This window comes from Tachysurus vachellii, chromosome 18 (assembly GCF_030014155.1).
Source record: "Tachysurus vachellii isolate PV-2020 chromosome 18, HZAU_Pvac_v1, whole genome shotgun sequence".
NCBI classification, from domain to species: domain Eukaryota; kingdom Metazoa; phylum Chordata; class Actinopteri; order Siluriformes; family Bagridae; genus Tachysurus; species Tachysurus vachellii.
Window position 1 is genome coordinate 235281 of NC_083477.1, and position 12220 is coordinate 247500.

Below are 12220 nucleotides of genomic sequence, written 5' to 3' on the forward strand. Positions count from 1 at the left end.
ATTAACATGTTAAATAATGTAGGCTGTTATTACACACGCACACACACACACACACACACACACACACACACACACACACACACACACAAAGTTTTTGTATGTTTATGTTTTAAATATTGAGGCCCATTCTGAGTTAAATGGCTCTGAATGATTAGTGTTTATAAGTGTAAAGTTTGTTAAAGCAGTGTTCAGTGTGTAGATTAATAACTCAACCTGTGTCTATTCTGTGTTCTTCTGAGTGAGAGATAAATGAGAATCCTTTGCTCTGGTGTGTGTTTTATTCGGCAGTGTGTTTATTTACAGCAACATGGGGAACTCCTCTAGCTGGTATGCAGTTTAACAGGTTCTCCTGCTTTTCCTTCACACATTTGGAGCTGATGTGTACCTGAGCTACAGGTGAACGCTTTTATCTGATCAGAAATGAGTCTGACTGACGAATCAGTTCTGTGAATCTGCTCGGATTCTCATTCTGGATCTTAAAAACCCAAGTTTTAGCGGAGAGACAGAGGATCTGCAGACCAGATCACACACTTCATTTCGATTTCAGCTCACCGGTGAGCCTTGGGCAATCCATTTCTTTGTTCCTCTATTAATCCTCATTACTGACTTAATCAAGCTGAACACAGTGAAGCCCGGGGTGTGTGATTTAAAAACACCGGTGTGAGGTGTGTATGGTGTGTATGGTGTGAGGTGTGTATGGTGTGTGTTGTGTATGGTGTGCGGTGTGTATAGTGTGTATGGTGTGCGGTGCGTATGGTGTGCAGTGTGTATGGTGTGAGGTGTGTATGCTATGAGGTGTGTATGGTGTGCGGTGTGTATAGTGTGTATGGTGTGAGGTGTGTATGTGTGAGGTGTGTATGGTGTGTATGGTGTGAGGTGTGTATGGTGTGTATGGTGTGTATGTTGTGAGGTGTGTATGTTGTGAGGTGTGTATGGTGTGTATGGTGTGAGGTGTGTATGGTGTGTATGTTGTGAGGTGTGTATGGTGGGAGGTGGGTATGGTGTGTATGGTGTGAAGTGTGTATTGTGTGTATAGTGTGTATGGTGTGAGGTGTGTATTGTGTGTATGGTGTGTATGGTGTGAGGTGTGTATTGTGTATTGTGTGTATGGTGTGTATGTTGTGAGGTGTGTATGGTGTGTATGGTGTGTATGGTGTGAGGTGTGTATGGTGGGTATGGTGTGTATGGTGTGAAGTGTGTATTGTGTGTATAGTGTGTATGGTGTGAGGTGTGTATTGTGTGTATGGTGTGTATGGTGTGAGGTGTGTATGGTGTGTATGCTGTGAGGTGTGTATGGTGTGTATGGTGTGAGGTGTGTATTGTGTGTATAGTGTGTATGGTGTGAGGTGTGTATTGTGTGTATGGTGTGTATGGTGTGAGGTGTATGGTGTGTATGGTGTGTATGGTGTGAGGTGTGTATGGTGTGTACGGTGTGTATGGTGTGAGGTGTGTATGGTGTGTATGGTGTGTATGGTGTGAGGTGTGTATGGTGTGTATGGTGTGTATGGTGTGAGGTGTGTATGGTGTGAGGTGTGTATGGTGTGCGGTGTGTATGGTGTGCGGTGTGTATGTTGTGTATGGTGTATGGCGTGTATGGTGTGAGGTGTGTATGGTGTGAGGTGTGTATGGTGTGTATGGTGTGAGGTGTGTATGGTGTGTATGGTGTATGGCGTGTATGGTGTGAGGTGTGTATGGTGTGTATGGTGAATGGTGTGAGGTGTGTATGGTGTGTATGGTGTGAGTTGTGTATGGTGTGTATGGTGTGAGGTGTGTATGGTGTGAGGTGTGTATGGTGTGAGGCGTGTATGGTGTGTATGGTGTGAGGTGTGTATGGTGTGAGGTGTGTATGGTGTGTATGGTGTGTATGGTGTGAGGTGTGTATGGTGTGTATGGTGTATATGGTGTGTATGGTGTGAGGTGTGTATGATGTATATGGTGTATATGGTATGTATGGTGTGTATGGTGTGTATGATGTATATGGTGTATATGGTGTGAGGTGTGAGGTGTGTATGGTGTGTATGGTGTGAGGTGTGTATGGTGTGTATGGTGTGTATGGTGTGTATGGTGTGTGAGGTGTGTATGGTGTGAGGTGTGTATGGTGTGTATGGTGTGAGGTGTGTATGGTGTGTATGGTGTGTATGGTGTGAGGTGTGTATGGTGTGTATGGTGTGTGTGGTGTGAGGTGTGTATGGTGTATTGTGTGTATGGTGTGAGGTGTGTATGGTGTGTATGGTGTGTATGGTGTGAGGTGTGTATGGTGTGTATGGTGTGAGGTGTGTGGTGTGTATGGTGTGTTAGGTGTGTTTGGTGTGTGAGTTGTGTATGGTGTGAGGTGTGTATGGTGTGTGAGGTGTGTATGGTGTGAGGTGTGTATGGTGTGATGTGTGTATGGTGTGTATGGTGTGTATGGTGTGAGGTGTGTATGGTGTGTATGGTGTGTATGGTGTGTTAGGTGTGTATGGTGTGTGAGGTGTGTATGGTGTGTATGGTGTGTTAGGTGTGTATGGTGTGTATGGTGTGTGAGGTGTGTATGGTGTGTGAGGTGTGTATGGTGTGTGAGGTGTGTATGGTGTGTATGGTGTGTGAGGTGTGTATGGTGTGTGAGGTGTGTATGGTGTGTTAGGTGTGTATGGTGTGTATGGTGTGTATGGTGTGTTAGGTGTGTATGGTGTGTGAGGTGTGTATGGTGTGTATGGTGTGTGAGGTGTGTGAGGTGTGTATGGTGTGTATGGTGTGTTAGGTGTGTATGGTGTGTGAGGTGTGTATGGTGAGTATGGTGTGTATGGTGTGTATGGTGTGTTAGGTGTGTGTGAGGTGTGTATGGTGTGTATGGTGTGTTAGGTGTGTATGGTGTGTGAGGTGTGTATGGTGAGTATGGTGTGTATGGTGTGTATGGTGTGTTAGGTGTGTATGGTGTGTATGGTGTGTATTGTGTGTGAGGTGTGTATGGTGTGTGAGGTGTGTATGATGTGTGTGGTGTGTATGGTGTGTGAGGTGTGTATGGTGTGTGAGGTGTGTATGGTGTGTGTATGGTGTGTGTATGGTGTGTGAGGTGTGTACGGTGTGTGAGGTGTGTATGGTGTGTGAGGTGTGTATGGTGTGAGGTGTGTATGGTGTGTATGTTGTGAGGTGTGTATGGTGTGTATGGTGTGAGGTGTGTATGGTGTGTATGGTGTGTATGTTGTGAGGTGTGTATGGTGTGAGGTGTGTATGGTGTGTATGGTGTGTATGGTGGGTATGGTGTGTATGGTGTGAGGTGTGTATGGTGTGTATGGTGTGAGGTGTGTATGGTGTGTATGGTGTGAGGTGTGTATGGTGTATGGTGTATGGTGTGAGGTGTGTATGGTGTGAGGTGTGTATGATGTATATGGTGTATATGGTGTGTATGGTGTGAGGTGTGTATGGTGTGTATGGTGTGTATGGTGTGAGGTGTGTATGGTGTGTATGGTGTGTATGGTGTGAGGTGTGTATGGTGTGTATGGTGTATGGTGTGAGGTGTGTATGGTGTGAGGTGTGTATGGTGTGTTAGGTGTGTATGGTGTGTGAGGTGTGTATGGTGTGAGGTGTGTATGGTGTGTATGGTGTGTATGGTGTGAGGTGTGTATGGTGTGTATGGTGTGAGGTGTGTATGGTGTGAATGGTGTGTGGTGTGTATGGTGTGTTAGGTGTGTATGGTGTGTGAGGTGTGTATGGTGTGAGGTGTGTATGGTGTGTGAGGTGTGTATGGTGTGAGGTGTGTATGGTGTGAGGTGTGTATGGTGTGTGAGGTGTGTATGGTGTGAGGTGTGTATGGTGTGTATGGTGTGAGGTGTGTATGGTGTGTATGGTGTGAGGTGTGTATGGTGTGTATGGTGTGTATGGTTGTGAGGTGTGTATGGTGTGTATGGTGTGTATGGTGTGTATGGTGTGTATGGTGTGTTAGGTGTGTATGGTTGTGAGGTGTGTATGGTGTGTATGGTGTGTTAGGTGTGTATGGTGTGTATGGTGTGTGAGGTGTGTATGGTGTGTGAGGTGTGTATGGTGTGTGAGGTGTGTATGGTGTGTGAGGTGTGTATGGTGTGTGAGGTGTGTATGGTGTGTTAGGTGTGTATGGTGTGTTAGGTGTGTATGGTGTGTGAGGTGTGTATGGTGTGTGAGGTGTGTAGGGTGTGTTAGGTGTGTATGGTGTGTGAGGTGTGTATGGTGAGTATGGTGTGTATGGTGTGTATGGTGTGTTAGGTGTGTGTGAGGTGTGTATGGTGTGTATGGTGTGTATGGTGTGTGAGGTGTGTATGGTGAGTATGGTGTGTATGGTGTGTATGGTGTGTTAGGTGTGTATGGTGTGTATGGTGTGTATGGTGTGTATTGTGTGTGAGGTGTGTATGGTGTGTATGGTGTGTATGGTGTGTATGGTGTGTGAGGTGTGTATGGTGTGTGTATGGTGCGTGTATGGTGTGTGTATGGTGTGTGAGGTGTGTACGGTGTGTGAGGTGTGTGAGGTGTGTATGGTGTGTGAGGTGTGTATGGTGTGAGGTGTGTATGGTGTGTATGTTGTGAGGTGTGTATGTTGTGAGGTGTGTATGGTGTGAGGTGTGTATGGTGTGTATGGTGTGAGGTGTGTATGGTGTGTATGGTGTGTATGTTGTGAGGTGTGTATGGTGTGTATGGTGGGTATGGTGTATGGTGTGAGGTGTGTATGGTGTGTATGGTGTGAGGTGTGTATGGTGTATGGTGTATGGTGTGAGGTGTGTATGGTGTGTATGGTGTGTATGGTGTGAGGTGTGTATGGTGTGTATGGTGTGTATGGTGTGAGGTGTGTATGGTGTGTATGGTGTGTATGGTGTGAGGTGTGTATGGTGTGTATGGTGTGAGGTGTGTATGGTGTGTATTGTGTGAGGTGTGTATGGTGTGAGGTGTGTATGGTGTGTATGGTGTGTGGTGTGTATGGTGTGTGAGGTGTGTATGGTGTGAGGTGTGTATGGTGTGTGAGGTGTGTATGGTGTGAGGTGTGTATGGTGTGTGAGGTGTGTATGGTGTGTATGGTGTGTGAGGTGTGTTAGGTGTGTATGGTGTGTGAGGTGTGTATGGTGTGTATGGTGTGTGAGGTGTGTATGGTGTGTATGGTGTGTGAGGTGTGTATGGTGTGTGAGGTGTGTATGGTGTGTATAGTGTGTGAGGTGTGTATGGTGTGTGAGGTGTGTATGGTGTGTATGGTGTGTGAGGTGTGTATGGTGTGTATGGTGTGTGAGGTGTGTATGGTGTGTATGGTGTGTTAGGTGTGTGAGGTGTGTATGGTGTGTGAGGTGTGTATGGTGTGTGAGGTGTGTGAGGTGTGTATGGTGTGTGAGGTGTGTATGGTGTGTATGGTGTGTGAGGTGTGTATGGTGTATATGGTGTGTGAGGTGTGTATGGTGTGTGAGGTGTGTGTATGGTGTGTGAGGTGTGTGTATGGTGTGTGAGGTGTGTATGGTGTGTGTATGGTGTGTATGGTGTGTGTATGGTGTGTGTATGGTGTGTGTATGGTGTGTGTATGGTGTGTGTATGGTGTGTGAGGTGTGTGTATGCTGTGTATGGTGTGTATGGTGTGTGTATGGTGTGTATGGTGTGTGAGGTGTGTATGGTGTGTATGGTGTGTGAGGTGTGTATGGTGTGTTAGGTGTGTGAGGTGTGTATGGTGTGTATGGTGTGTGAGGTGTGTATGGTGTGTGAGGTGTGTTAGGTGTGTATGGTGTGTATGGTGTGTGAGGTGTGTATGGTGTGTTAGGTGTGTGAGGTGTGTATGGTGTGTGAGGTGTGTATGGTGTGTGAGGTGTGTTAGGTGTGTGAGGTGTGTATGGTGTGTGAGGTGTGTATGGTGTGTGAGGTGTGTGAGGTGTGTATGGTGTGTGAGGTGTGTATGGTGTGTATGGTGTGTGAGGTGTGTATGGTGTGTGAGGTGTGTATGGTGTGTATGGTGTGTTAGGTGTGTATGGTGTGTGTGGTGTGTGTATGGTGTGTGTATGGTGTGTGTATGGTGTGTGTATGGTGTGTGAGGTGTGTGTATGGTGTGTGTATGGTGTGTGTATGGTTTGTGTATGGTGTGTGAGGTGTGTGTGTGGTGTGTGTATGGTGTGTGTATGGTGTGTGAGGTGTGTGTATGGTGTGTGTATGGTGTGTGTATGGTGTGTGTATGGTGTGTGAGGTGTGTGTATGGTGTGTGTATGGTGTGTGTATGGTGTGTGTATGGTGTGTGAGGTGTGTGTGAGGTGTGTGTATGGTGTGTGTATGGTGTGTGTATGGTGTGTATGGTGTGTGTATGGTGTGTGTATGGTGTGTGTATGGTGTGTGTATGGTGTGTGAGGTGTGTGTATGGTGTGTGTATGGTGTGTGTATGGTGTGTGTATGGTGTGTGTATGGTGTGTGTATGGTGTGTATGGTGTGTGTATGGTGTGTGTATGGTGTGTATGGTGTGTGTATGGTGTGTGTGTATGGTGTGTATGGTGTGTGTATGGTGTGTGTATGGTGTGTGTATGGTGTGTGAGGTGTGTGTATGGTGTGTATGGTGTGTGTATGGTGTGTGTATGGTGTGTATGGTGTGTGAGGTGTGTATGGTGTGTATGGTGTGTGAGGTGTGTATGGTGTGTTAGGTGTGTGAGGTGTGTATGGTGTGTATGGTGTGTGAGGTGTGTATGATGTGTGAGGTGTGTTAGGTGTGTGAGGTGTGTATGGTGTGTGAGGTGTGTATGGTGTGTGAGGTGTGTGAGGTGTGTATGGTGTGTATGGTGTGTATGGTGTGTGTATGGTGTGTGTATGGTGTGTGAGGTGTGTGTATGGTGTGTGTATGGTGTGTGTATGGTGTGTGTATGGTGTGTGTATGGTGTGTGTGTGTGGTGTGTGAGGTGTGTGTATGGTGTGTGTATGGTGTGTATGGTGTGTGAGGTGTGTGTATGGTGTGTGTGTGGTGTGTGAGGTGTGTGTATGGTGTGTGTATGGTGTGTGTATGGTGTGTGTATGGTGTGTATGGTGTGTGTATGGTGTGTGTATGGTGTGTATGGTGTGTGTATGGTGTGTATGGTGTGTGTATGGTGTGTGTATGGTGTGTGTATGGTGTGTGAGGTGTGTGTATGGTGTGTATGGTGTGTGTATGGTGTGTGTATGGTGTGTATGGTGTGTGAGGTGTGTATGGTGTGTATGGTGTGTGAGGTGTGTATGGTGTGTTAGGTGTGTGAGGTGTGTATGGTGTGTATGGTGTGTGAGGTGTGTATGATGTGTGAGGTGTGTTAGGTGTGTGAGGTGTGTATGGTGTGTGAGGTGTGTATGGTGTGTGAGGTGTGTGAGGTGTGTATGGTGTGTATGGTGTGTATGGTGTGTGTATGGTGTGTGAGGTGTGTGTATGGTGTGTGTATGGTGTGTGTATGGTGTGTGTATGGTGTGTGTATGGTGTGTATGGTGTGTGAGGTGTGTATGGTGTGTATGGTGTGTGAGGTGTGTATGGTGTGTGAGGTGTGTATGGTGTGTATGGTGTGTGAGGTGTGTATGATGTGTGAGGTGTGTTAGGTGTGTGAGGTGTGTATGGTGTGTGAGGTGTGTATGGTGTGTGAGGTGTGTGAGGTGTGTATGGTGTGTATGGTGTGTATGGTGTGTGTATGGTGTGTGAGGTGTGTGTATGGTGTGTGTATGGTGTGTGTATGGTGTGTGTATGGTGTGTGTATGGTGTGTGTGTGGTGTGTGAGGTGTGTGTATGGTGTGTGTATGGTGTGTATGGTGTGTGTATGGTGTGTGTATGGTGTGTGAGGTGTGTGTATGGTGTGTGTATGGTGTGTATGGTGTGTGAGGTGTGTGTATGGTGTGTGTATGATGTGTGTATGGTGTGTGTATGGTGTGTATGGTGTGTGTATGGTGTGTCTATGGTGTGTCTATGGTGTGTGAGGTGTGTGTATGGTGTGTGTATGGTGTGTGTATGGTGTGTGTATGGTGTGTGAGGTGTGTGAGGTGTGTGTATGGTGTGTGTATGATGTGTGTATGGTGTGTGTATGGTGTGTATGGTGTGTGTATGGTGTGTCTATGGTGTGTGTATGGTGTGTGAGGTGTGTGTATGGTGTGTATGGTGTGTGTATGGTGTGTGTATGGTGTGTGTATGGTGTGTATGGTGTGTGTATGGTGTGTATGGTGTGTGTATGGTGTGTATGGTGTGTGTATGGTGTGTGTATGGTGTGTGTATGGTGTGTGAGGTGTGTGTATGGTGTGTATGGTGTGTGTATGGTGTGTATGGTGTGTGAGGTGTGTATGGTGTGTGAGGTGTGTATGGTGTGTTAGGTGTGTGAGGTGTGTATGGTGTGTGAGGTGTGTATGATGTGTGAGGTGTGTTAGGTGTGTGAGGTGTGTATGGTGTGTGAGGTGTGTATGGTGTGTGAGGTGTGTGAGGTGTGTGAGGTGTGTATGGTGTGTATGGTGTGTTAGGTGTGTATGGTGTGTGAGGTGTGTATGGTGTGTATGGTGTGTATGGTGTGTATTGTGTGTGAGGTGTGTATGATGTGTGAGGTGTGTATGGTGTGTATGGTGTGTGTATGGTGTGTGTATGGTGTGTGTATGGTGTGTATGGTGTGTGTATGGTGTGTGTATGGTGTGTGAGGTGTGTGTATGGTGTGTATGGTGTGTGTATGGTGTGTGTATGGTGTGTATGGTGTGTGTATGGTGTGTATGGTGTGTGTATGGTGTGTGTATGGTGTGTGAGGTGTGTGTATGGTGTGTGTATGGTGTGTGTATGGTGTGTGTATGGTGTGTGAGGTGTGTGTATGGTGTGTGTATGGTGTGTGTATGGTGTGTGTATGGTGTGTGAGGTGTGTGTATGGTGTGTGTATGGTGTGTGTATGGTGTGTGTATGGTGTGTGTATGGTGTGTGAGGTGTGTGTATGGTGTGTGTATGGTGTGTGTATGGTGTGTGTATGGTGTGTGAGGTGTGTGTATGGTGTGTGTATGGTGTGTGTATGGTGTGTGTATGGTGTGTGTATGGTGTGTGAGGTGTGTGAGGTGTGTGTATGGTGTGTGTATGGTGTGTGTATGGTGTGTGTATGGTGTGTGTATGGTGTGTATGGTGTGTGTATGGTGTGTGTATGGTGTGTGTATGGTGTGTGAGGTGTGTGTATGGTGTGTATGGTGTGTGTATGGTGTGTGTATGGTGTGTGTATGGTGTGTGTATGGTGTGTATGGTGTGTGTATGGTGTGTGTGTATGGTGTGTATGGTGTGTGTATGGTGTGTGTATGGTGTGTGTATGGTGTGTGAGGTGTGTGTATGGTGTGTATGGTGTGTGTATGGTGTGTGTATGGTGTGTATGGTGTGTGAGGTGTGTATGGTGTGTATGGTGTGTGAGGTGTGTATGGTGTGTTAGGTGTGTGAGGTGTGTATGGTGTGTATGGTGTGTGAGGTGTGTATGATGTGTGAGGTGTGTTAGGTGTGTGAGGTGTGTATGGTGTGTGAGGTGTGTATGGTGTGTGAGGTGTGTGAGGTGTGTATGGTGTGTATGGTGTGTATGGTGTGTATGGTGTGTGTATGGTGTGTGTATGGTGTGTGAGGTGTGTGTATGGTGTGTGTATGGTGTGTGTATGGTGTGTGTATGGTGTGTGTATGGTGTGTGTGTGGTGTGTGAGGTGTGTGTATGGTGTGTGTATGGTGTGTATGGTGTGTGAGGTGTGTGTATGGTGTGTGTGTGGTGTGTGAGGTGTGTGTATGGTGTGTGTATGGTGTGTGTATGGTGTGTGTATGGTGTGTATGGTGTGTGTATGGTGTGTGTATGGTGTGTATGGTGTGTGTATGGTGTGTATGGTGTGTGTATGGTGTGTGTATGGTGTGTGTATGGTGTGTGAGGTGTGTGTATGGTGTGTATGGTGTGTGTATGGTGTGTGTATGGTGTGTATGGTGTGTGAGGTGTGTATGGTGTGTATGGTGTGTGAGGTGTGTATGGTGTGTTAGGTGTGTGAGGTGTGTATGGTGTGTATGGTGTGTGAGGTGTGTATGATGTGTGAGGTGTGTTAGGTGTGTGAGGTGTGTATGGTGTGTGAGGTGTGTATGGTGTGTGAGGTGTGTGAGGTGTGTATGGTGTGTATGGTGTGTATGGTGTGTATGGTGTGTGTATGGTGTGTGTATGGTGTGTGAGGTGTTTGTATATTGTGTGTATGGTGTGTGTATGGTGTGTGTATGGTGTGTGTATGGTGTGTGTGTGGTGTGTGAGGTGTGTGTATGGTGTGTGTATGGTGTGTATGGTGTGTGAGGTGTGTGTATGGTGTGTGTGTGGTGTGTGAGGTGTGTGTATGGTGTGTGTATGGTGTGTGTATGGTGTGTGTATGGTGTGTATGGTGTGTGTATGGTGTGTGTATGGTGTGTATGGTGTGTGTATGGTGTGTATGGTGTGTGTATGGTGTGTGTATGGTGTGTGTATGGTGTGTGAGGTGTGTGTATGGTGTGTATGGTGTGTGAGGTGTGTATGGTGTGTATGGTGTGTGAGGTGTGTATGGTGTGTATGGTGTGTGAGGTGTGTATGGTGTGTTAGGTGTGTGAGGTGTGTATGGTGTGTATGGTGTGTGAGGTGTGTATGATGTGTGAGGTGTGTTAGGTGTGTGAGGTGTGTATGGTGTGTGAGGTGTGTATGGTGTGTGAGGTGTGTATGGTGTGTATGGTGTGTATGGTGTGTGTATGGTGTGTGTATGGTGTGTGAGGTGTGTGTATGGTGTGTGTATGGTGTGTGTATGGTGTGTGTATGGTGTGTGTATGGTGTGTGTGTGGTGTGTGAGGTGTGTGTATGGTGTGTGTATGGTGTGTATGGTGTGTGTATGGTGTGTGTATGGTGTGTGAGGTGTGTGTATGGTGTGTGTATGGTGTGTATGGTGTGTGTATGGTGTGTGTATGGTGTGTGTATGGTGTGTATGGTGTGTGTATGGTGTGTATGGTGTGTGTATGGTGTGTGTATGGTGTGTGAGGTGTGTGTATGGTGTGTGTATGGTGTGTGTATGGTGTGTGTATGGTGTGTGAGGTGTGTGTATGGTGTGTGTATGGTGTGTGTATGGTGTGTGTATGGTGTGTGAGGTGTGTGTATGGTGTGTGTATGGTGTGTGTATGGTGTGTGTATGGTGTGTGAGGTGTGTGTATGGTGTGTGTATGGTGTGTGTATGGTGTGTGTATGGTGTGTGAGGTGTGTGTATGGTGTGTGTATGGTGTGTGTATGGTGTGTGTATGGTGTGTGAGGTGTGTGAGGTGTGTGTATGGTGTGTGTATGGTGTGTGTATGGTGTGTGTATGGTGTGTGAGGTGTGTGTATGGTGTGTATGGTGTGTGAGGTGTGTATGGTGTGTATGGTGTGTGAGGTGTGTATGGTGTGTATGGTGTGTGAGGTGTGTATGGTGTGTTAGGTGTGTGAGGTGTGTATGGTGTGTATGGTGTGTGAGGTGTGTATGATGTGTGAGGTGTGTTAGGTGTGTGAGGTGTGTATGGTGTGTGAGGTGTGTATGGTGTGTGAGGTGTGTATGGTGTGTATGGTGTGTATGGTGTGTGTATGGTGTGTGTATGGTGTGTGTATGGTGTGTGAGGTGTGTGTATGGTGTGTGTATGGTGTGTGTATGGTGTGTGTATGGTGTGTGTGTGGTGTGTGAGGTGTGTGTATGGTGTGTGTATGGTGTGTATGGTGTGTGTATGGTGTGTGTATGGTGTGTGTGTGGTGTGTGAGGTGTGTGTATGGTGTGTGTATGGTGTGTATGGTGTGTGTATGGTGTGTGTATGGTGTGTGAGGTGTGTGTATGGTGTGTGTATGGTGTGTGTATGGTGTGTGTATGGTGTGTGTGTGGTGTGTGAGGTGTGTGTATGGTGTGTGTATGGTGTGTATGGTGTGTGTATGGTGTGTGTATGGTGTGTATGGTGTGTGTGTGGTGTGTGAGGTGTGTGTATGGTGTGTGTATGGTGTGTATGGTGTGTATAAGAAGAGACGATGTGTCAGTAATCACTTCTGTATAAAAATGTGTGTTTATGAACTTTTGTGTGTAAATCAGTCACAAGTTTCCTGCTTTATTTCTACAGTTTTAACAAATTTACATCTGATTTACTTTCATTTATAAATCTAGAACTTGAACCACACCCAGTTTTTAGTGAAACAGGAAATGTTCTGTCTGTTCACTTGTCTGTAATAGTGCACACGTGAATAGAGTCAAATCTAAAATTGTAATAAAATAAATCTAAATAAAAACCATAAAAACACCAGGGATATTTTGTGCTGCTC

General features: G+C 46.5%; 1 protein-coding gene across 3 annotated transcripts in view; it reads left to right on the top strand.

Moving 5' to 3' along the window:
- The first annotated feature begins 379 nt into the window (after positions 1-379).
- prrg2 (proline rich Gla (G-carboxyglutamic acid) 2) overlaps positions 380-12220 on the top strand; it is a 52759-nt gene continuing 40918 nt past the window's right edge. For all 3 annotated transcript variants that reach the window (XM_060893060.1, XM_060893059.1, XM_060893061.1), the window contains exon 1: positions 380-554. The gene's annotated coding sequence lies outside the window, so the exon portion shown is untranslated. The remainder of the gene's footprint in view (positions 555-12220) is intronic.